Genomic DNA, 24,332 nt, shown 5'->3' on the forward strand with positions numbered 1-24,332 from the left:
TATGTGAAAGAGGCTTATTTGCTTGCCTTAACGCATCAGCCTGAGGGCAGACATCTAATTTAACACACACCTAAGGGCTTGCAGGGTTCTTCCTAGGGATGAAGGCTGCTGGCAGGCACCATCTGCGCTCTTCCTCTGCCAGCTTGCTAGTATCTCCTGGGAAGGAACCTGTACCCTCCCCTCCAACACCCTGATTTTTGTGGCTGCCACCCAAGGAACACCTTTAGACCACCTGGCTCTGGTGGCCATTGAGACTTATGCTCAAGGGTCCCACAAAACTCTAACCAAGGGAGAAAGAGTTTTTAAACAGCCACCACCTCCGGGGCACGGCATGAGGCAACAGTCCAAGGAGCCCAGTGTTCCTATGAAAGAGGCCTATAGGCTGTGGCCTGAGGGTTCTAATTAGACACACATCTAAGGTCCTACAGAAATCCTTTCCAGAGATCTCAGGAGACGGGCCCTGGCTTTACACTCTCCATCTGCATACTTTACAGCACCAGTATCTCCTGGAGGGGAGCTTCTGCACATGACAGGTGCCCCAGGTTTTAGGTCTGGTGCCCAGGGGACACTCCTCGATTGCCTGGCTCTCATGGCCAGAAAGGCTTGCATCCTTGAGCTTCACAGGCCTATAACAATCAGAGAGAATGCGTTTGGCTGGCTACCACCCCACGGCACAGCGCAAACAGCAGACTGAAATATACACCCAGTCGCTCTGAGGAAGAGGCCTATTTTCTTGTCCTGGAACTTTAGCCTGAGGAGCAGACTTCTGGTCTGGCACACATCTAGGAGCTCACTAAGGTGAATTTGAGGGACGATGGAGGCCATCTTTGTGCTCTCCTTCTGCCTTGTTCCAGGTAACTGGTTTCTCCCAGAAAGGAACTTATACAATCATCTAGCATCCGCAGTTTTGCAACGGCTACCCAGAGGACATATCCACATCGCCTGGCTCTAATGGCCAGTGGGACTTACGTTTGTAGTCCCACAGGACTGTATAGTATTTGCATACTTTAAAATCTGCTGCCTGGGGCTTCCCTGGTGGCGCAGTGGTTGAGACTCTGCCTGCTAATGCAGGGGACACGAGCCCTGGTCTGGGAGGATCCCACATGCCGCGGAGCAACTACGCCCGTGAGCCACGACTACTGAGCTTGCGCGTCTGGAGTCTGTACTCCGCAACAAGAAAGGCCGCGATAGTGAGAGGCCCGCGCACTGTGATGAAGAGTGGCCCCCGCTTGCCACAACTAGAGAAAGCCCACACACAGAAATGAAGACCCAATGCAGCCAAAAATAAATAAATTAAAAAAAAAATCTGCTGCCTGAGGGTCTGGCTTCCAGTCAGCCTGAATCTAGGTGCTGAGATCCTTTCCTTTGGGACACTGACAGGTCTTGGCATACCTTTAACTACTGGGAGCCACTAAAAATAGATTGCTTAGGCAATCACAGAAGTTTGAGAGACAACCGAGAGCTAGGGCAAGTTTGAACAATAAGGTTCATCTCCTACACGAGGCCACTCTTTCAAGACTGGGAGAGGTGGCTGTTTTATCTAATGCATAAAAGTCAACAGAAAGTCAAGGGAAATGAAGAAACAGAGGAATATGTTCCAAATGAAAGAACAAGATAAAATCGCAGAAAAAGTTCTTAAGGAAATAAAGATAAGTGATTTACCTGAAAAGAGTTCAAAATAATGGTCATAAAGATGTTCACCCAACTTGGGAGAAGAATGGATGAGCACAGTGAGAACTTCAACAAAGAGATATAAGAAAGTACCAGATAGAAGTCACAGAGCTGAAGAATACAATAACTGAACCGAAAAAAACACTAGTGGGGTTCAACAGCAGACTAGACGAAGTAAAGAAAGGATCAGTGAACTCAAAGACAGGACAGTGGAACCTACCCAATCAGAGCAGCAAATAGAAAAAAACAGGAAACAAAAACAACAGTGGCTTAAGGGACTTATAGGAAAACATCCAGTGGACTAATATTCACATTATAGAGGTCCAAGAAGGAGAAGAAAGGGAGAAAGGGGCAGAGAATGTATCTGAAGAAATAATGGTTGAAAACTTCCCTAACCTGTGTTAGGAAATGGACGTCCAGATCCTGGAAGCCCAGAGAGTTCTAAATAAGATGAACCCAAAGTGACCCACACCAAGACACATTATAATTAAAATGTCAAAAGTTAAAGACAGGGAGAGAATCTTAAAAGCAGCAGGAGAAAAACAATTTGTTGGTACAAGGGAAGCTCCATAAGGCTACCAACAGATTTTTCAGCAGAAACTTTGCAGGCCAGAAGGGAGTGGCATGATATATTTGAATTGCTGAAAGAAATACTTCTAAACAAGAATACTCTTATCCAGTAAAGTTGTCATTCAGAATTGAAGGAGAGTTGAAGAAGAGTTCTTTAGACAAGAAAAAGCTAAAGGAGTTCATCATCACAAAACTGGATTACAAGACATGTTAAGGGAACTTCTTTAAGCTGAAAAGGGTATTAATTATAACAGGAAAACATAAAAAAGTATAACTCTCACTAGTAAAGGTAAACATATAGTAAAAGTTAGAATAATCTAATGTAAAAATGGTGGATTAACCACTTATAAAGCTAGTATAAAGGTTAAAAGGTAAAAGTAGTAAAAAATGACTATAAATACAAAAATTAGTTAAGGGATAGACAAAATAAAAAGATGTAAAATGTGACATCAAAAACATAAAATACGGGCTTCCCTGGTGGTGCAGTGGTTGAGAGTCCACCTGCTGATGCAGGGGACACGGGTTCGTGCCCCGGTCCGGGAAGATCCCACATGCCGTGGAGCAGCTAGACCCGTGAGCCATGGCCGGTAAGCCTGCGCGCCCGGAGCCCGTGCTCTGCAACAGAAGAGGCCACAACAGTGAGAGGCCCACGTACCGCAAAAAAAAAAGAAAAAAAAAAAAATTTGTTGTTTATATGCACTAATAAACTATCAGAAATAGAAATTAAGAAAACAGTTCCATTTACAAGGGCATCAAAAAGAATAAAATACTTAGGAATAAAATTAACTAAGAAGGTAAAAGACCCGTACATGGAAAACTATAAGACACTGATGAAAGAGATTGAAGAAGACACAAATAAATGAAAAAATATTCCATGCTCATGGATTGCAGGAATTAATACTGTTAAAATGTCCATAGTACCCAAAGCAATGAATAGATTCAATGCAATCCCTATCAAAATTCCAATGGCAGTTTTTGCAGAAATAGAACAAATAATCCTAAAATTTGCAAGAAACCACAAAAGACCTGGTATAGCCAAAGGAATCTTGAGAAAGAAGAACAAAGTTGGAGGAATCATGTGTCCTGATTTCAAACTACATTACAAAACTATAGTAATAAAACCAGTATGGTATTGTCATTAAAAACAGACATATACATCAATGAAACAGAATAGAGAGCCCAGAAATAAATCCATGCATATATGGTCAATTAATTTGCAACAAAGGAACCAATGGTATACAGTAGGGAAAGGACAGTCTCTTCAACAAATGGTGTTGGGAAAACTGAATGGTCACATGCAAGAGAATGGAACTGGACTACTATTTTATACTACACACAAAAATTAACTAAAAATGGATTAAATATTTGAAAAAGACCTGAAACCATAAAACTCCTAAAAGAAAGCATAGGTGGTAAGCTCCTTGACATCAATCTGATTTACTGGATTTGACACCAAAAGCAGAGGCAACAAAAGCAAAATAAACAAGTGGGACTACATCAAAGCTTCTGCACAGTGAAGGAAACCATCAACAAAGTGGAAAAGGGAAACTACTGAATGAGAAAATATTCACAAATCATATATCTGATAAGAAGCTAATATACAAAATAAAAAAAGAACTCAATAGCAAAAACACAAATGATCCAATTATAAAATGGACAGAGGACCTGACTAGACGTTTTTCCAAAGAAGACATAGAGATGGCCAATATGTACTATTAAAGGTACTCAACATCACTGAAACATCATCAAGGAAATGCAAATCAAAACCACAATAAGTTATCACCTCACACCTGTTAGAATGGCTATTATCAAAAAGATAAGAAATATCAAGTGTTGGTAAGGATGTGGAGAAAAGGGAACCCTTGTGCATTGTTGGTGGGAATGTAAATTAGTGTAGCCATTATGCAAAACAGTGTGGAGTTTCCTCGAAAAATTAAAAATAGAACTACCATATGATTCAGCGATTCCACTCCTGGGTATTTATCCAAAGAAAATGAAAACACTAACTTGAAAAGATAAATGCATAACCTTGTTCACTGCAGCACCACATTTGACGCTTGAACAACATGGGGTTTGGGGTGACAACTCTCCACACAGTTGAAAACCCGAATAAAACTTCACAGTTCCTCCTCTGTATCCAAGGCTCTACATCCATGGATTCAACCACCCACAGATGGTATAGTACCGTACACATATTTAGCAAAAATAATCCACATGTCAGTGGACCCACACAGTTAGTTCAAACCCATATTGTTCAAGGATCAACTTGGTAGGTAATATATGGAAACAACCTAAGCGTCCTTTGATATACACACATACACATGCACGATCGCACACACACACACACACACATACACACACACACACACATAATGGAATATGACTCAGACATAAAGAAGAGTGGAATCTTGACATTTGCAACAACATACATGGACCTTGAGGGCATTATGCTACATGAAATGACTCAAAGACAAATGATCTCACTTAAATGTGGAATTTGCAAACCAAAACAAAACAGTTAACAGAGCTCATAGATAGAGAATAGATTCGTGGTTGCCAGAGGTGGGGGGGGGGCAGTGAAATGGGTGAAAGGGGTCAAAAGATATGAACTTCCAGTTATAAAAGAAATGTCATGGCAGTTACAGTGAATAATATTGTAGACCATATTTGAAAGTTGCTAATCATATATCTTAAAAGTTCTCATCACAAGAAAAAAGAATTTGTAACTATGTAAGTCTAAATAAACTAGACTTATTGTGGTGATCATTTCACAATACATACAAATACTGAACCATTATGTTGTACACCTGAAACTAATAATGTTTATTATACCTCAATAAAAAATAAATAAAATAAAATCATTTGATGTATCATAAATAAAGAGAAGGTCAGAGAGGCAGAGAGACTTGCCACGATCTCGTGTAGCTGAGAAGAAGAGGCAAGGCTTAGCTGGTGGGTCTCCTGCTCCCTGCCCTCTGGGAGGCCGACCCGGGCGTGCAGAGCTGCAGAGGTGAAGAGCCTCCTGGGTGGGCTTGTGCTTGATTGTGGGGCTGCCTGGCATCTGGGCTCAGAGAGTTTCAGGAGCTGGGTTTCTTTTCTTTTTTTTCTGTTTTGTTTGTTTGGGGGTTTTTTAATTAATTAATTTTATTTTTGGCTGTCTTTGTTGCTGCGTGTAGTCTTTCTCTAGTTGCGGCGAGCGGTGGCTTTTCTTGTTGTGGAGCACGGGCTCTAGGCACGTGGGCTTCAGTAGTTGTGGCACTCGGGCTCAGTAGCTGTGGCTCACAGGTTTCAGTAGTTGTGGCGCACGGGCTTAGTTGCTCCGCGGCACGTGGGATCTTCCCGGACCAGGGCTCAAACCCATGTCCCCTGCATTGGCAGGCAAATTCTTAACCACTGTGCCACCAGGGAAGCCCGGGTTTCTTTTTTATTCCTTGTCCCTCTCAGTCTGTGTGCCTAGAAAGAAGGGGTCTCAGCAGTGGTTTGGGAAGTCTGTTTCCTCAGCTTGTTAAATGGGAGATCTGGACAAGTAACGGACTTTCTCCAAACCTCTCTTTCTGCCTGCACAGTGGAGGCAACTGCCTCTCCTACCATATGAGGGTGCTGTGAAGATTAAATGAAAAGAGCCCAACTCTTCATCAGCGTTCATTAAAGGGGAACTCACTTCCCACATTCGCCCACCGGCACACTGGCACTGTGCCCCAAGTGTCCCCTGAAGACAAACCTAGGAGAGCAGACTTGGTGTTCCCAGAATAGAAATAGCTACATGGGCTAGGCAATGGCCCGAACTACAACCATTTTACAAATGAGAAAACTGAGGCTCAGAGAAGTGGAGTAACTTGCCTGAAGTCACACAGCTAAGAAGTGGCAGAGGTGGGCGAGTCTGCCTTGAACCCAGGCGGTTGAGCTCGGAGCCCAGACTCGTAAGACTCTGTACCTGGCCCATATTTAGCAAGTGCGACGGATGTGTTGGCGTTGTGACAGAAGGCTAGTGCCGGGGCCAAGAACTGGAGAAGGGCAGTTTTTATGGAAAACAAAGAATAGGGAAGGTTAGAGTTGGTGCTAAAACATAAGATCGTGGAAAGTTTCTTGGAAATTAAGCACACACTGTTGAACAGTTACTCAAATGGATTTGCCCCCAGGAGGTGCTGGGTGACTAAACCTGCAGTTTGCGTAACTGGGCAGCATGAAGGCAGGCAGCTCTAATCCCGGCCAGCTCTGTGCTGCCTCTCCCGTTAGGCTAGTGGCAGATCTGCTTCCCAGGCTGTGGCAGAACTGTGAGCTGAAGGATGGCGGGTCCCCTACGTCCTGCAGGCTCTGCATTGATGACTGCCCTTCCCAGCTCTGCCTTCTAGAGAAAGGAAGGATCCCTCCCTTCCAGCATTCCTGGCTGCCCTGGTGTGCTTAGTTTGTGTGCAGGAAAGCAAAGCTGTTTGAAGAGGTTGTTGAGTAACGCAAAGAATCTTTTTGTAGTGTAAATAATTGCTCCCTTTAAAACTAGTTGCAGGGTTTTAATTTTTTCCTAAAATGACAGACATGTGAGGACATTATTGCCAACAAAATACTGTCCCAGAAATGTAGTTTCATCCTTTACTATAATGAGTTCTGTGAGGGTTTCTCTCCCAAAGAACAGAGAGCGAAACACTCACAGCCAGTGCTTCACTACACATGTGTGTGCTGGGGGAGAGACCCAGAGTCTCGGCAGGTCACCGGTTTCAGTTCCCTTATCTCTGGTGCTAACAGGGCAGTATTTTCTAAAGGAAAGGGAACTGATGTTTATGGAACAGATACTATATGCCTACAGCACTCTTTGGGCTTTATACTAATTTCACTTAATCCTCTGAAGCAGATGGATAGATACTGTTCCCACTTCACAGAGAAGGGACTCTGAGGCTCAGAGAGATTTGTCACTTGTGAAAGGTGGTTGAGGAAGGGAGCACAGGTGTGTAAGCCTTGATTCTTTCTACCACATCAGGCTGCCTTCCTCTAAGGACATAAAAGCGCCCCATGTTGCCACTGGTAGATTTTATCCGGACGTACCCTAAAGCCAGGGACTCCTACACGCTCATGTCGGCTCACAGAGACTCATGGATCCACATGTGTGGGCATCCCTCCAGGTATACTTGTTCCAAAGCAGCAGGTAGGAAGTAGTTACAGCAGCAGCTCACTAGTTTTTCAGCAAACCATGCCCCCTTACCTCCTGAGCTCCCAGTGAGACCACACTTCCCAGCCTGCCTTGTGAGATGCAGCCAGGCTCCGATAGATCACTTCCAGGCCTGGCCCATAAACGCTTCCGTGTAAAGTCCTCACTCTCTTTCCACATCCACCTGCGAATGGAGGAAGTGACAGTAAGGCCCTAAAGCAGTGGTTCTCATCCTTGGCAGCACAATGAAATTACCTGGAGAGCTTTAATGATCTCCAGGACCGGGCTGCCTCCTAGACACGTTAAATCGGGAGCTCAGGAAGTGGAACCCAGCCATCAGGAGCTGGGTGATCCCTCTCTGCAGCCAAGTTAAGAAGTATTGCCCTAGAGCGGTGGTTCTCAGCATGTGTACCCTGTCCGGCAGCATCAGCATCACCTGGGAACTTATAAGAAAATGCACATCCTCAGGCCCCATCCTAGACCTGCTGAGTCAGAACTCTGGGGAATCACGTTTTCACCTCTGCAGCGATTCTGATGCCCACTGAAGTTTGAGAGCCACTGCCCTAGAGGAAGGTAGCCGCAAGACCGAAGGAGCCTGGGTCCTGAGCTGCTGTATCAGGAATACCCGTATTGGAGTCTGAGTGAGAAATAAACTTTGATTTGTTAAGCCACTGGTTCAGTAGGTCAGTGTTTGCGTAGCTTAATAGAGAAAATGGAAGACCTGAAGGTGGGACCAAGCAGTGGCATGTGAGAGCTGGCTCCTACCAGCTCACTTGATTGATCCATTTTCGGGAATTTTGCAAGTCTAACAGAAGCTTGAAATTGGCGGAGGCTAGAATATTTACACCGTGGAAGTCGTCGAATGCCGCAAACCATGGCTTGTTTTCGCAGAGTGCCGGCTGTTAAACATTAACCAGCACACTGTTAGGCCCAAGTTTCAGCATGAGAAGGCAGCACGGTACGCCAACGCTGGGCTGTAATGAACCATCAAGAGAAATGCCACCAACGTGTGAAGCTCCCTAGACCCAGCCCGCTCTCAGGCTTTTCTGACAAACCCTGTCTTGGCCAAGTCCTTGTATTTAGAGCTTCTGGAAGCTGAGAGAGGGGGACTGTAGGAAGCAGAGGAGGTGAGTTGTCAGAACTTTCTTACAGGTTAAGAGTGATTGATAGATTCAGGGCAGGGTTTCCCAACCTTGGCGCCGTTGACATGTCGGGTCAGGTCATTCTTGCTTGTGGGGACTGTCCTCTGCTCTGGGCACCATTGCATGTTTAGCAGCACCCCTGGCCTCTACCCGCTAGATGCCATTAGTCACACACTCTCCCCCCAGGTATCGCCAAATGTCTCCTGGAAGGCAAAGCCACCCCCAGTTCAGAAGCGCTGATTAAGAACTACCTAGAAGGGAAGAGACACACCAAGGGGGAGGGCTGGGCTCAGCCTACCATCTCTGCCCCACAGCAATTTGAAGAAGATGCTCTTGGGTTCAATTGCAATCCCGTGCTGGTCTCCCAGCGCTGTCTTTAGCAAGCTCTTTCCCTTGGTTTCCCATCTCCCTAATCAGGCTCTTTCCTTCTCAACCATGCCTGGACCCCAGAGCCTTACCACCACCTTTAGCTCTTGGTTTGGGAGTGTCTTCTGGTGCTTGCAAAGTGCTGCAGGTGTGTTTGCTTCTTGTAACACAAGTGGCCTCACTCTCTCCCTCAAGACAGTGTGGTACAGTGATTGAGGGTATTGGTTCCAACGGCAGATGGTCCAACTGGGCCCTGCTCTGCCGAGCTTTAGCTGTGTGGCTTTGAACACGTTTCTTAACCTCTCTGAGCCTCCATGTCCTTGTTGACCAAATGGGGAAAGTGCTATTTCCTACTTCGTAGCGTTGTTTGTGAACATAAAATGCGACAATGCTCAACAAGCCTTGGCTATTGTTTTTCAATAAACGGAAGTTGTAGGGTACACTGGTGTGGTGGACCCTGTATCACGTGCCAGGGATGCATTACTGTGCAAAACACAACACACAGCCCCACACCCTGTAACTCCCAGTCTGCCGGGGAAGACCATGCAGTCAGCAGATCTTAAGATGTTGTGAAGTGCCAACAAAGACCCCTCCCCACTCCTGCGCCCTTGCCACCGACCCACTTGCTGCAGAAACTCACAGGAGGAGCCTGACCAAGCCTTGGCGGTTGGAAGAAGGCTCCGTGAGGAAATCAACATGGGCACTGTGCAGATCCTGTTTGCCTGCAAACATACATCCGCCCCCTCCCGCCCCCTTTTGCCCTTATGCATCCCAGGCTCCACTGGGGGCACCCTGAGTTTTCTGGGCCTTCCTGATGGAACACCAAGTAGTTTCTCTATTTTCCTTTCCCTTTTATTCACCATCTCCAACTCCCATTCCTTTCTTCTGCCTTATAGGTACCATTTTAATGTGTATCTTTTTATTTCAATGTCTTCCCACAACGTGGGTATTGTTTTATGTGTGTCGTTTTAAACTTTAATTATGAAAAATCTCCAAGACACACAAAAGTAGAGATAATATAACAAAGCTCCACATAGCCATGACCTAGTTTGAACAACTACCAATATTTTGCCAAGTTTGTTTCATCTCTTTACCCCGCTCCATGCTCACTTTTTTCTTTGAGGAGTATTTTAAGACAAATTCCAGACATCGTGTCATTTCATCCAGATATACTTCAGTAGGCATCTCAAACAGAAAATGACCTTTTAAAAAGCTCACAGCCACCAAGTAGATTTTTTTCCCCCCAAATACATTGTTTTTAAGATCCACGCATGTTCCATGGGTACCTCTGGTCCATCACTTCTAACTGCTGCCTAGGGCCTTGTTGGTGCACCCACATTTGACCTCTTCCTTCTCTCAGTGATGGACATGGGGTTGTGGACAATGTCCCTCCACCACAAGTAAAGCTGCAGGGAATACCCTCACACGTCCCCTCTTGCAAAGTGGCCTTTGTGAGAACTTGCCTGGGAGTGGAATTGCTGGTCACGTGGTATGTACATTTACATAATTTGACCAAGAAGACCAGACTGCCCTCCAGAATGGCTGCACCGGTCCACACTCGTACAGGCAGCGTGTATGGGTTCCCATGTCCCCACATCAACAACTGGAATTGCCCAGCTTTTTAATTGTTAATCTAATGTATATAAAAATTCATTTGAATTCATTTCTTTGGTGATTAGCAATGATTTTGAATATCTTGTCATCTGTTTCCTCTGTTACCTCTTCTGAAAATTGCATGTTCATATCTTTTTTTTTTTTTTTTTTGCGTTACACGGGCCTCTCACTGCTGTGGCCTCTCCTGCTGCGGAGCATAGGCTCCGGACGTGCAGACTCAGCGGCCATGACTCACGGGCCCAGCCGCTCCATGGCATGTGGGATCTTCCTGGACCAGGGCACGAACCCGTGTCCCCTGCATCGGCAGGCAGACTGTCAACCACTGTGCCACCGGGGAAGCCCTGTTCATATCTTTTGCTCATTTTTCTCTTGCTCTCTTTTTTCCTGGGTGTGTAGGAATTTCTTATATATCCTAGAAATCAGTTTCGATATTGCAAGCATCTTCACCCATTCTGTCCTCTGGTCCATGATCAGAATGCTACTTTGATTAGGTAGCCCCCCTTCCCTCCCATCTCCAGCTCCAGGGTGATATCCTGCTCAGTCTCTCTCTTCATGGGAGTCATATACTTCTTGTCAGTGATACATTTAGGAATACGGTTGTGACCAATTCCCCACTGAGCTAGAGAAGTCAGCCAGATTTCCTCACTCTTCAGAGCCACAAGAGCCAGTCTCTGCTTTCCGTGATGTTCTCGTGATGCGACATGAAGCTTCCGTAGCCATGTTGCTACCAGCCTGAGGACAACCAACCCCTCATGAAGGCTCGCCATCCTTGGTGGCATAGAGGAGCCCGAATCAAAGTGGATCCTGTATCCTGAGGCCTGCCCCACCTTTGACTTCCTTTTAAGTGAAATAATGAATATCCTTCTTGTCCAAACTAGATTGAGCCAGGGTTTCTGATGCCTGTAGTGAGAAGGATACGGACAGATATAGCCTCTAAGCCAAAGGCTTTCAATTTTTTGAAATGACCAATGAGAATTCATTTCATACGCGTAACTGAAACAACAGGTATCCTTATTACATCTGATGTGCTCAGATGGTCTATGCTAGTCCTTTTAATGCTGGGTGTGACCCACTAAATTGATTACATAAGCGACCCACAGATTGAAAAACGCTGCTCTAGGTCTCAGCCCTCTGAGCTGAGACCTGAAAAATAAGCATTAGTCAAGTAAGACAGTGGGCAGGGAGAGTGGCAGACAGAGTTTTTTCTACAAGGCCCCCAAGGGGAAGGGGCCAATCAGATACCTCCCTCCCCGAAGGATGACCACAGAGTGAGCCCTTGATAAGCCTTTGCTCATTAGCTGTGTTCCCTCCCACGGCTCTCCTCCCCCAAGAATTCTGTGAATAGATGAGGCTGGAGCTCTTATCTCACTTCTGTGGGGCCCTCAAGATGCCCTGAAGCCCGCTAATTAGAGATGGCTGGGAGGATTACCAGGGCTCTGTTCTGGCAGCTGTGCCCAGCTCTAAATTCAATATCCAGTGCCCCACAGGGTAAGGGTTCACCTTGATAAGCCCCCAAGACAAAGCAGGGAGACAGACAGGGTTTGTTCTCAACAGAGCCCTCACTCTCTGAATACAGTTTTTGTTTAAGCCCCAAGGCTGGGAACATTCCATGGCTTGGCCAACTCCCCATCTTCTCAAGGTCAGTCCTTCCTCAGCATTCCTCTTTGGAGATATCTCCCACAGCTGGCCCTGCTCCTGCCCCCTGGCTTCGGGGGGCAGTTATATAACCCTTAGGAAGACCTAGAAATGCAAGCATACGGTGTCCTCAATTCCCAGAACAGACTGGCTGCTTCACATTTTTAGCTGCTGCTGAGAGACTGGCTTCACACACAGAGGAGCACACACATACGCACGCATCCCAGGCTCACCACCACACTTCTGCTGCAGAATTTTTTTAAAAATTAAATCCAACATCTGGAGCCACATAAAGGTGAAAGCATAGGACATTTTGTCCTAATAACTGGTGGGGAAGGGGAAGTGCATTCACTTAACAGGTGGATGGAGGGACCTCTGAGGCAGGACCCAGGGAGGCCATATCAGGGTGTCATTGCAACCGCGGAGCCGAGGGGCCTTGTACCCCTGGATTTCGCTCTGAGGACTTGGCTGGGCAGCCGGTGGTTTGCAGCTGAATTCCCTAACCAAACCCTGCTTAGCATGGGTGATCAATCATGGTGCTAGGCTTACCGATTCAGCATTCGTGTATTATGTGCTTACAATGAATAAAAGGTTAGTGAAGGAAGCCTGGTTTCAGCGGGTGAAGGAGAATCTAGAAAATGTGTTCTGCAAAAGACTTTATTAGAGGCCCCGAAAATGAAGATACCGAAAGCATATTATTTAAAGTGGAGAATATGGGTATACATTTAGAGTAGTGTAGTTGTTAAGAACATACTGTTTATAAATCAGCCCAATTCACATTCTGGCTCTGCTATTTGCCAGCTGTGACCTTCAACAAGTCTCTCAATCTCTGAGTCTTAGTTTTCCAATATGTAAACTGGATAGGACATTGTGAGGGTGGTTATGAGAGTCAAATGAGATTACAGAGCACTTAGTACAATGACTACAAAGAGAAAGGGTTCTATGAAAGTAGCTGGTACTACAGTTCACTTTAAAGGCAAGTGAAACGTCTTTCCTTTGGACAGTGGAATAAAGGCATGCCGATTTTCTTTTCTCCAGTACCCTGTAAAGTCTGATTTACTGCAGAAAAGGAGGGACTGACCTTGGCAGGCCCCTGAGCTGCGTATTTCCAAGTAGCTAACCTGGAGGGCCTCACTGACCTGGAGCTTACAGGACCTTCACCTGCTGACTTTGAGGGATACTGCCGTGGGTGTGTGCTGCACTCCCTCGTGCTCCCTGCCTCAGAGAACAGGTGTGGGAACTGATGGGTGCAGCAAATGCAAACAGCAGGCAGGGCCCGGCAGAGAGCAGACTCACTGCTGGCTGCCTGGGCGTGCCTGTCTCCCCTCTGGCTCTCTCAATTCTCACAGCATCTGCCTTCTCTCTGCCCCAGCTCCCAACTCACGAGAAGCAGCTGCTAAGGGTGGGTGTTTCCAATGGTGCCGCTTGTGTAGTGAAAAAAGAACTGCTACCATTTCCTAAGGCCTAATTAAATGCAGGTTCTGTATGTGTATTTTCTCACTTAATTTTCACAGCACATCTATTGACTCCAGCTTACAAATGAGGAGACTCACCAGGAGGCTGTTGCAGACGTCCAGTTGTAAGCGGCAGTGGCAGCAGAGAAAATGATTTATTTTAGCAACAGCCACGGGGCTAACCCCTTTAGATATAATCTCGTTTATTCCTTTTCACACTCCAGAAGTATCATCCTTATTCTAGGGTAAAGGAATTTGGTGTTTCTTTGGAGAGCCCACACTATCCCCTGGGCTAGTGCCGGGAGTGTCCCTAACAGGGGTGCATCTGGAAGCTCCTCTTTAGGCTGGCTGCCCACATCGGGCTTGGGCACTGTGAAAAGCACTTTACTACTGCATATGCATTACCTCATTCGGTCCTCACACGGCCCAGGAAGTAGGAAGCCATTTTGCAGGTGAGGAAAGCAAGGTCCCTAGGCTCTAACGATGCACCCGAGTTCCCCGGGTCGGTCCGACAGCGTAGCAACAGCAGCGCTCGGGATGCGCGGGGTCGGCTCCGCGCTACGGCGGCCGCCGAGGGTCCTGCCGCAGAGCCCAGAGCTTCGCGGCGGCTCCTCCGGCCCTGGCCATGGCCGCGGGAACGCCGACCTAGGTCTCCAAAGCCACCCCGGCCTCGGCCAGCGGGGAATGCAAAGGGTCCTTTGTCCCCGCTCCGGGCCCTCAGATCCCTCGCCAGGGCTCCTGCGCCCACGGCCGCCACTTGACTTTGGTCGCCTCCCCCTAGAGAATCTGTTACCCGCTCCAGGAGTCGTGCTGGGAACCCACTGGCGGGAGAGTTCTGTGTGCTTATGCACCAGGCTTAAAACCATAGTGCAGCACAGAAGCATTCCACTCATCACATCTTGGAAAATACTGAGAACAATAAAATGATTTTACGAGCTCACCTAATTCTACCACTAAGCAAATCACTGTTGCCGTTTACATATATTTTCGCTTCATCCTATGTATATGGATTTATTTTTACACAGCTGTGATAATGCACCTACTAATGTGAATCAAGGCTTGTTTTCACTTTTATAACAAATGTTTTTGTTATATTATTACAGACGCTAACTATAATATTTAACGACAGGATATTTTTTCATTGGGTGCATATGCTAGTATTTACCTGAGCGTTTTCCAAACGTTTAACATTCAAGTGGTTTCCAGAGTTACACCATTATGAATTCTTTTGTGATAAATGTTCTTGTGAACAAAGTCCTCTCAGTATTTAGACCAATTTTCTTAGGTTATATACACAGGAGTAGAATTACTAGGTCAGAGGGTATGAACGTTTGTAAGGGCTTTTTCAGTATTCTTGCCACATGGCTTTGCATGGGAAGAATGCACCACTCCAGAACTGATGGATTTACCCCCTAGCTACTGGGGGTGCCTAGCAGATAGCCCTAGGTTGTCAGTGTTCTCTAGGAAGTCTCTCTGCAGAGCGAGAGGCCTCTTCAAGGTCACACCCTCTTCCTAGGGCAGTCCACACCCAACGTGGGTATAAAGCTCTGGTACCCTTACCTCAGCTTCAGAGCTCTCCAGGGGATCAGCTGTGGCCTTTGTTGAGATTGCTTTGTAGTCCAACATCGTTCACTGCCCAAACCACCTTTCTCTTTTCCCGTCCCTTCCAAAGGCTGATCCCAAGAGTGCTACCTAATAAATATCCTGCATGGAAATCACCATCATCTGGGGGAATCCAACCTGTGACCGAATCCCACATGAAATATTCACTTACTACTCTCTAGGTCCCTCTTCAGTTAACATTATCTAGAAATAATATGAGGATAAGTCATAAATCAAAATAGGCTTATTTATGTCTCTGTAGCTTCTTTTGTGTCACTTCTCTTTTCTCCCATGACCTGCCACGTTGTGATACCTGTTTCTAGGTATGGTAGACAGAATAATGGCCCCCAAAGATGTCTGTGTGCTAATACCTAGGACCTGTGAATATGTTAATTACATAGCAAAGGGGAATTAAGATTGCAGATGGAATTAAGGTTGATAATTAGGTGATCTAAAAACATGAAAATTATACTGGGCTTAATGTAATCACAAGGATCCTTTCAAGTAGAATAGGGAGGCAGAAGAAGAGAGTCAGAGTGAGATATGACTACAGAAGAGGGTCAGAAAGATGCAATTTGAGAAGTACTCTATTCACCATAGCTGGCTCTGAAGATGAAGGAAGGGGCTGCAAGCCCAGGAATACAGATGGCCTCCAGAAACTGGAAAAGGTAAGCAAATGGCTTCTCCCATAGAGCCTCCTGAAAGGAATCCAGCCCTGCCGTACCTTATTTTTAGCCCAGTGAAGCCTGGGTCAGATTTCCAGCCTATAAAATGGTCAAATAATCAATTTGTACTTTGCTGTAAAAGCCATTACATTTGCTGTAATTTGTACAGCAACAATGGGAAACTAACACACTAAGCAATTCCATTTCTTTAGTGATCCCAAGGGGTCACTTATAGGGGAAGGAGGCCTCAGCAGGACCAATGAGAAGAAAGCAGCTGGTACAATTCTCACAGGAATTACCCTTGGTCCTTCTTATAGATTGAATGTTTGTGTCCCTCCCACCCCCCCCTTCATATGTTGAAATCCTAAGCTCCAATGTGATGGTATTTGGACATGGGGCCTTTGGGGTTTTTTTTGTTTGTTTGTTTGTTTTTTTGCGGTACGCGGGCCTCTCACTGTTGTGGCCTCTGCCGTTGCCGAGCACAGGCTCCGGACGCGCAGGCTCAGCGGCCATGGCTCACGGGCCCAGCCGCTCCGCGGCATGTGGGATCTTCCGGACCGGGGCACGAACCCGTGTCCCCTGCATCGGCAGGCAGACTCAACCACTGCGCCACCAGGGAAGCTTTGGACGTGGGGCCTTTGGGAGGTTATTAGACCACGAAGGTAGAGCCCTCATGAATGGGATTAGTGTTCTTATAAAAGAGATTCCAGAGAGATCCCTCATCCTCTTCCTGCCATGTGAATGTATGAGAAGATGGCAGTCAGCAAGTCTCACCAGAACCTGACCATGCTGGTACCCTGACCTTGAACTTCCAGCCTCCAAAACTGTAAGAAATAAAGCCACGCCACCCAGTTTATGGTACTTTGTTATAGCAGCCCAAACTGATTAAGACAGCGTTCTTGTCTTGGTACTATTATCCAATGAGAGAGATTTTAGTATTTCTCTATAACCTACTTCTTGGAGTGAAATACGAAATCTGAGAACTTTAGCAGTAGAGGAGAGTGTAGGGTTCATCTCTCTTAATCATTTTCAAGCTTGCTTTTATCAGAGGAACTCTTCTTTTCTCAAGTAGGAAATAATGACATTTAATATCCAAGTCAGGTAAAAGTGGAGCTGTTCTGATTGAAGTCCAAGGTTCCTTTTCTTTCCCCTCACCTGAGGGGCTCCAGAAATGAGGATGAAGTTTGGAAGCCACAGACCTAGGTCACTGGGCCCCTGAGAGCAGCAAAGCAAAAACAAGAACTCAGGTCTGAAGTCTAAGCAGAGAAATTTACTGTGAGCCCTTCTAAGAATATTCCGTATGGACAGACTTTCCCTGCTGCCTCCAATCAATGAGATTTATGTAGCAGAACATCTGTGAATTTCCTACAGGCAGATCTACCTCTTTCTTTTCATAGTTTGGTTCATGTTTTCTTTTGTTGTTATGTACCGGGTCTTCTCACTCATGGCCACCCTGTACATGGGACAGGCAGCTTACTACATGGTGTGATTCATGTGGGCAACAAAAGTACCAACTGACTCCAACCTTTCTCCCCCCACCTGCCAAGGAGCCTGACACTCCACCATGGGAGTCACCACGGCATTGCCTCAGGAAGGCTCCCTTCAAAATTCAATTACCAGGGGTTTCTCTGGTAGCGCAGCGGTTAAGAATCCACCTGCCAACGCAGGGGACACAGGTTCGATCCCTCGTCCGGGAAGATCCCAGATGCCGCGGAGCAGCTAAGCCTGTGCGCCACAACTACTGAGCCCGTGCTCTAGAGTCCGTGAGCCACAACTACTGAAGCCTGTGCGCCTAGATTCTGTGCTCTGCAACAAGAGAAGCCACCGCAATGAGAAGCCCGTGCACCACAACAAAGAGTAGCCCCCGCTCGCCGCAACTAGAGAAAGCCCGTGCGCAGCAACAAAGACCCAACGGGGCCAAAAAAAAAAAAATTCAATTACCATATATCATGGAGTCTAAGGCTCAGATAGTGCCATATTTAAACATCTTTAAAATCAGGACATAACTTCAGATCTCTAGAGTCTTGCAAGTATGATTGTTTTTTCTTAACGGCACACAAACAAATGGAGCATCTTGCAATCAATGACATCTTAGATTTGAACAAATATGGTATGGGACTTGGAAGATGCAAAATAAATTAGGCCATTAGTCCTCTTGGAGGCTGAAGCAGAGATCAGAATGCACAAAGAATAGACCACTTCAGAGAGGAACTTAGTCAAGGGAGAGAAGAACAGGAAAGACTCTGTGTGTATAAATAGGAGTTTGTGTGCATGTGTGTGCACCTGTGTGTGTACATGTGTGTGCAAGGTAGTCTCCACAGTATGCAGAGGGGCCTGAGCAACCAAGAACAACCATGAGAGGCAAGGGGATGGGGGCACGGAGGGGTTCTCTAGGGCTATATAAAGTTTCTACCCTGACATAAGAAATTAAGTAAATTAATATCTTCATTTGTTCTTAGAAGCAAATAAGATTCCAAAATGATTCATAGGGTTTGTGTTACAATGACATTCCTTATTTCAGAGTCTGTAAGTAATCAAGTACGTATAAAATATATAGTTTCAAGCATAAATCTTACTCCTTCATTCTATAAAATGGACATACTGTCATTTTTGTGTACTGGCTAAAGGCTGAACGACAGCTGATAACAACCGTAAAGAGTGAAAATTAGTAAACTGGGTATCTGTTTGCTCTTCCAGCCCATTAAGTTAAATGAACTGTTAATTCATTTAACCAGAGTCCTCTGCCTTAATCAAAGGTAACAGCCCCCAAGGATTTGCCCATCTCAGGATGGCATTTAAGATCTAAAAAACAAAACTATACTTTTGAAATACAGACATACTTTCATTAACTAATCAGCATGATTAAGGCAGGCGTTTGTTATTTAAACCATTTTGTTTGGGAACAGAAGGAGAAACTCAAATCGCAATTCAGGGACTTGTTGTTTTGTCTTCCTTGCTGCAAAAATTAGCAAATACTTGGTGTCCAGCCAAGGCCGTGAAGTCCCACTTTGCTTGACTTCCATTATAAATTTGGAGATGGGCTCCTCTGGAAAACAAATTGGCACCAACACATGATAAAATTCTGTGCAAAAGGACAACAGACCTTTGAAAATCACACAGAGGAAAAACAACAGTTTCAAACCCTGTTCCCAGGGCGCTCTGCAGAAGCTGCTGGCATTTGGCAACGTACTTGCTGATCTGAGGGAAGGTACAGGGAGATACGGAGATGCAGAAGTGACCACTGAACATAGCCCTAAGTCAACACATGGGCCGAGGGAGCTGAAAATTCTGCAAACAGTTTCCATCTGTGAAATCAGTTCCCTGAGTGTCAGACTCGCTAACAGTGAATTCCTGTACACTGAGTTTCTGCAGAGCACAGCCCATCCAGTTAGAAAAATGCCATACCAGCAGACGTTTCCTGAAGGCATACTATGGGCAAGACATTGCATTGGGCACCAGGGAGGATACAGATTGGCATCACCTTCCTGAAATGTCCATGACAGGCAGATGGGGTGGTGCTGTCACCCAGCCACAGAGGATCATGGGGTTGGGTGGGAGTCACAAAAGAGGGGGAGATACGTTCTGATGCTTGACGTGAGGAGGGAAGCAAACAGTGTAGGAACACACGGTAGGTGGAGGAAGATGCATTTGGTCCCCATCTTGAAGGAGGAGTGGGGTCTTAACAGGAAATGATGGAGAAGGGGCATCAGGGCAGAGGAAAGAGTATGAACAAATGGATGAAGACCAGAAAATAACGGGGTGTTTGGAGGAAGGGTGAGTTGCTTGGAATTATAGTGCTAGAAAAAGGGAGGCTGGGGCTGGGTTGAGATGGGGGCCCAGATGTTGCTGCAGCACTGTGGACTCTGGGTAGCTGTGAAGCAGAGGGATATCCTATCAGGTCACATCATCTGTCCTTGCCTCTAGTCCCATACTTCAAGGACCCTGCAGAGGGAGGAACGAATGCCTGTTGTAGCCTGGTTTTCTAACAATTAGAGGAATCGTTGCCCTGTGTGTGGTCTGACCTTAAGTTTTAGCCTTCGTCTTCAGGAACTAAGGTTTTGTTGTGGTCTAGCAACCACTGCAATGGGCCTGCTTGGAGTCAGGCCACCCCGTGGACCACCAAAGGGAACAATAAAGTCAGAGCCCAGCCAACCGAGTGACGCTCCTACTACCTCCCCCTCCCCACCCCCAATCTGGAGCTGGGTTCTTAGAGGTAGAACCCCATTCACCTCTGCACCATGATTAAGTTTAGAACATTTTATCACGCCCCAAAAGAAATTCTGCTCCCCTTAGCCGTCACCTTCCAGCCCTTCCTATTACCTCTTCAACCCTAGGCAACCACTAATCTACTTTCTGCCTATAGAAATCTTTAGAGATTTGCCTGGCTGGGCATCACATGTAAATGGAGTCATGCAATGAGTGAGACATTTTGTCTCATTCTTTCACTTAGCATAATATCTTCAAGGTTCATCCATTCTGTAGTATTATCAGTACTTCATTCCTTTTTTATGGCCCAATAATATTCCATTACAGATATACCCCATTTTATCTATACATTCAACACATGTAGGACATTTGGTTTGTTACAACTTTTGGGCTATGATGAATAAGGCTTCTGTGAGCGCTCACATACAACTTTTTGTATGGATGTGTGTTTTCAATTATCTTGGGTACATACCAAGATGTGAAATGGCTAAATCTTTTACTATTCATCTCCATTTCTCCTAGCAACTAAAATGAATAAATATCTGTTAAATGAATGAATATTTGTTGAAAAATTGAATGAATAAAAGCATCTCATTTTCTTAGAAGGTGTTTTCCGGGTTACCTCAAAATACACCAAATTTAACAACCACTACTGGCAGTTAAACCTGACCACAGTTCTCTTAGTGGCTTATTTAGGTTGAGGTAAGCGTAGGGTCCATCAGCTCACCTGCCCCAACCTTCCTGGGAAGCTGAGGAAGCTGGGGTGGGCGGACAGAATGAGTGTGCGCCTCCCCAAGTCATCCAAGAAAAAAAGGCTTATCTTGACTCTGTAGATTCTCAGAGCAGTGAAGGCCCTACAGTCTGGCTGACTCACTCCAGAAGATGGAGCTGCCAGGAGCCCATCAGACAAGATGGGGCCTCACAAGGATGGCTCCTGTGAGCTCGGCTGCAGAACCAACCGGGGGGGTGGGAGGGGAGAGGGGCTGCATTCCATTGACACATCAATCTAAGGGATGCTCGGCAGTGAGGAGTACAGGGCCTGAATGTAAATGTATTGGGGGGCAGGCAGGTGTGGGGTGGTAGCCTGGGGCTCATGCATCCCATGTGCACTTAGTATTCCAATGAACATGTTGCCCGTAACCCGAGTGTATTATCGGTAATAAAGAGCCACGCAGGGATTTGGAGCTCTCATCCTGATGTCAGATGCCTCAGCGTCTGAGGCCTCCGCCTCCACCCATACCTCGTGCACCACCCACGCTCTTGCCCTGGCTGACACTGGGCAGCTCAGCCAACAGCACAAGTACAGGGCCAAATGCTTTGGCAGGTATAACCCAGATTCGTTAAGGGCAGTGGGCAGGTGCCCTCCCAGCTGGTGCTAGGCAGGGCCGTGCTCTCCTGCAGGGTGCCCCGATAGCACGCCCACCCAGGTCAGGTTTCTCACAGGTGGTCTCACAACCAAGGACATAGCTGTACAGGGTTCACTGGTCTGAGCAGAGTTACAACAGGCGGTTTGGCTATCTAGGACAGAAGCAGGAGGAAACACCTCTTCCCACCTAGGCTATTTGCTCACCCCTTCCTGCCTCCCCCTGGCTTTCTGACTACGCTTCAAGGCCCAGCTGCCCACTGGCGGCATCTTGCCACCTCATCACTGTTGGACTCACGCCGACACGCCCTCCTTTTTCCCTGTTCTCTCATGCTTCGATGTGGTCTTTTCTCCCCAGTCAGATGAAAATGCTTGAGGAAGAGAGTATTTTTCCATAACAGCTTTCCTGAAACCTTCAGAACACAGCCCACGATTCAGAAATCAGCAGAAATATTTTCTCTGCCTTATGAAATCATGGTCATGTCTAATATCATATCCACAAGCCTGGCCCTTACTCAGGGCCTCCCTGGATATTTAACATGTAGCCAATATTTCAGGCGGAAATAGGATTTAAGTGTTTTATTTTAAAAACAACACTTGCTCAATGTAGAAAATAAGAAAATCATACAGAAATAAAAAACCCATATATAACCCACACACAGAAGTAAGTAACTCCTGAGAAATGTTGATATATATTCTCCTCTTATTTTTCTGTTTATGTTTATTACTTTTTTCAAGATTGTCGTCACAATGTACATGTTGTTTTACAACCTGCTTAACATGTTATGAATATATCATAATGCCATGAGATAATTTTTTGCAATTTCAATGGCTTGTACGTATAATAGTCTATCACATGGACTTAATATATTTTATTTAATTAACGCCCAATTCTTCCTTCTATCAACTACTTTCAATTTGTAAATTTATAAAATGGTGTCATGATAAATAATTTTTTTTTTTTGGACGCGACATGCAGCTTGTGGGATCTTAGTTCCCCGACCAGGGATGGAACCCAGGGCCCTCCACAGTGAAAACGCTGAGGCCTAACCACTGGACCACCAGGGAATTCCATGATAAATAATCTTGTACAGAAATATTTTTGCACATTCCTGAATATTTTCTTAGGCTACATGTCTAGAAAGGATCAAAAATTATAAACATTTTAATAGCTTCTTTAACTCGCTGCATAATTGTCCCTCAGGAGGGTTATATCAGCTTACACTCCTACTAGGTTTGCCTACAGCAACTTGTAATAAGCTTGACTTCTGATTGGAAGCTTCAAGATACAAAAAGAAGACAAGGACTGCAATGAGAAGGCCCAGTGACATCAAAAGGCAGAGTAAGAAAAACTGATAACACAGGTCCATTGCTGAGCGGAACAGAAAGACATGTGCTCACCAAGGTACCTTTATTCATCAAGAAAATGTTACACCACAGCACACATTCCCCACCCCCAGCATCCTCTGCTTCAAAAGGCAGGCAAGTATGTAATACGTTTTAGAAAGAGTTCCTTCCAAAGCCTTCACCGAAGCAAGTGGCGGCACAGTGGAACAAGTGGCATCAGAAGTCTCAAGGCCCACCTCACCTGCACACCCCACAGAAACACACGGAATCAGTTGCCTTCTCTGGCCCTCACTTTCCTCCTTTGTAATTAAGAGGAATATTAGAACCCACCCAGGAGGGTTCGTGTGAACCCCAATCAAGATCAAGTACTTTGTAAACAGTCAACTGCTGACCTTATTGCTAAGACTGGGAGCTTGAAGGAATAAGCACAGCTCTGAGAGTGGAAGGTGTAATTCCCCGGAGATGCAGGGAAAAGTGGAGCATGTCTGCCATTGTCTCCTGTTCCCACAGCACCTGAGAACCTCTGCCCAAACTTCCCATGAGCACCTTCTTTCAACATTGAGGAGACTGCATAAGATCCAGTTTCTGTGAATTGCAGGAGGAGAAAGGAAAGGCCTTCTCCTATTTAAATCCAGGTCCACAAGGGTTTGCTCTACACATGGCCAACTCAAGGCTTTTCTTGGTCCTACACATCATGGGAATTTCACTGTTCTACATTTGCGGGAAGCTTAATTGGCTCCTCTGCTAGAGGATCGGCTCCTGCCATTTTCCTTTGCATTCGTGGCAGGCCTCAGAGGAGAAGCTGGAAATAATAATGTCCCAAGGTGAAATGAGGTGATGTGCTAGAAATAGCTTGGAGGAGGATAAAATGCTATGCAAAGGTGAGCTCTAATCCTCGTTCAGTTGTGATGGAAGGACTAGCTGTGCAGGACAGCCTGTGTAGCACAGAATCAGAAACGTGAATTTTGGTACAAATATGAAGTTGTGTCCTGACTTTGTCCCCTACTAATACATGAACTTGAGCACATTATTTAATCCATCAAAGCCTCATTTTCTCCCCTTCATGGCGTTTTTGACCTTCTGAAATTGTCCTCTTTATCATGTGTTTGTTGTCGGCCTCTTCCCACCGGAAGGTGGGTTCCCAGTGAGTGCGAGGTTATAGGTGGTGTTGTTCATTAAGACAAAGACAAAGCTCTCTAAGACAAAGAAAAGTGTCTACCTTCAAGGTCTCTGTTGAGTGAATGAGTGATTCTGGTATTTCCTTAAAAGACACCACCTCTAGGGATTCTGCTTTGTCCCTGTCCCTCCAACCACTTCAAGGACAATAAGTATTACTCAGGGGTGTTGGTGGCAAGAAGCGGGGAAGGAGGGGGTACCACTGGAAGAAGAATTTACCTACATGGGTACAAGAGCATCTTCCTTTAGGAAACAACCCACTCCGTTTTTCAAAAAATGTAACTGCTGAAGAGATTGTGATCTTAGCATGTTCTAAGTCTCCACGGGCAGTAATTACTCTTAAAAAGGACTATTAATTTGAATTGTAAAACACTCCTTGCC

General features: G+C 45.8%; 1 long non-coding RNA gene across 1 annotated transcript in view; it reads right to left on the reverse strand.

The window, feature by feature from the left end:
- The window catches only part of LOC116738921, a 90,650-nt gene that overhangs the window by 4,967 nt on the left and 61,351 nt on the right, over positions 1-24,332 (reverse strand). The window contains exon 2 of the long non-coding RNA XR_004345409.1: positions 7,436-7,565. This is a non-coding gene — a long non-coding RNA (uncharacterized LOC116738921). The remainder of the gene's footprint in view (positions 1-7,435; positions 7,566-24,332) is intronic.

This window comes from Phocoena sinus, chromosome 1, assembly GCF_008692025.1.
Source record: "Phocoena sinus isolate mPhoSin1 chromosome 1, mPhoSin1.pri, whole genome shotgun sequence".
Taxonomy (NCBI): Eukaryota; Metazoa; Chordata; class Mammalia; order Artiodactyla; family Phocoenidae; genus Phocoena; species Phocoena sinus.